The sequence below is a fragment of the Xenia sp. Carnegie-2017 genome, unplaced genomic scaffold (genome assembly GCF_021976095.1).
Source record: "Xenia sp. Carnegie-2017 unplaced genomic scaffold, XeniaSp_v1 HiC_scaffold_24, whole genome shotgun sequence".
NCBI lineage: Eukaryota > Metazoa > Cnidaria > Anthozoa > Malacalcyonacea > Xeniidae > Xenia > Xenia sp. Carnegie-2017.
Genome location: NW_025813487.1, coordinates 1,935,271 through 1,936,902, shown reverse-complemented (window position 1 = coordinate 1,936,902; position 1,632 = coordinate 1,935,271).

Genomic DNA, 1,632 nt, shown 5'->3' with positions numbered 1-1,632 from the left:
TGAGAGTGGCAGCCCTCCATGTGGTTAATATATGTAAGGACCGTGGTATTGTCGGTCATTACTTTAATGTAACAGGTCACAGTTTTCGGAGCGTTTTGCCCCTTCCTTCCGTTTTGACAATGTTTGTTCGTTTAGTCCAGTGGACAAAATGCTGTTCAGGATTTTAGAAATTTTAGTTGGCAATGGTTGATCTGTCGGTTCATTCTCAGTCAATACGTGTATCAGCTCATCTACCAAAGCATCGCTTTGGTTTGCTAGAGCTGGAGCTGTATCTGCAACTACAGCAGCAGCCCCGTTGGTTGATTGTTCGTCGTCAGTTTAAGCTTCAGACATAACATCACCATCGTTCATTTAACGTGCGGCATCATAAGCTTGCTTGAGCTCTTTTACGACTGGAGCAAAAGAATTCATCAAGCCAGTAAGTTGATCGACTTTCCTGTTAAGGTCGTCCAAAGTAGTTCTCCCGTCATTTCCTTCTTCCACGAGATTGTTGTTGTTGGCTTTAGCAGGGTGTTTATACTCGCCCCCGCCAGATTTGCTCATTTTCCCTTGTAGACGAGACCGTTTCTGTTGCGGTTTATCGTCTACTTTCACGTATCCTAATAAGCCCAACAGCGTCGGAGTAGGATGGTTATGCAAGAGCGTCAGGTCGTCTGCTTGCTCAATTGCTTCGCTGACTTGTGCCATTTGTTGTTGAATAGATTATCTAACCACAGAAAAAGAGTTTGCCGCGCAAACTCAGTGGTTATGGAGGTGTTTTGTCCTGTATTGTTTGCTAAAACTTTTTTGTCGTTCTACACAGCAGGATGGAAAATGATTTTATGGATTATTTGTATATGACCAAACACGCCATCTGTAATGGCGGTGAGCTACGTAGAGAATGACCAATGGGCGCATGCCTAGTATCTCTCGTGGGATCTCTGCGGTAGATGCTAATAGAATCAATGTTTATTTCCATTCTTAATGAAAATCGTTTGAATGTTTCTATAGTTGATTTTTAAAGCAATTATTAATACCACGACTGGAAAATATGTCTCATTTTTTGTTTCAAATTATCCACTATAAAAATTGCGGCTCTTACACAAAGAAAAGATTTGATAATAAATAATTCTGAGTCAGTGATGCGCTTGACATTCACAGATGCCATGTCATAATGAGACATTTCTTTTTAAATAAATTAATCTTAAGTAAACAGTACAATGTACAAATGTAAAGTAAAGATTAGGTTCCAGGGGTCAAAATGAACTCATGATAACGTATATATTTCATCATCAATCATTATTTTTCAATATAATTACACTTTAGTAAACAATACAATGTATAAATGTAAAGTTAAGATTAGGTTCCAGGGGTCAAAATGAACTCATGATAACGTATATATTTCATCATCATTCATTTTGCACGTAATTTATTCTTAGATGAACTTTGATTTAGCATGTACACTGAGAAACTGAAATCAAGATACTTGTTTTGTTTTCCAACGTGTCTAACTGTTTTAGTTACATGAATTAAATCGTGCAACAACACAAAGTCGAGAAATTTCACTGACTGTCAGGCCAGGCCCGCCGTGAGGTGATAGGCAAGGGGGCATTTTGCCTTGGGCCAGTAATATAATAGAGGCCGGCGCCTCCC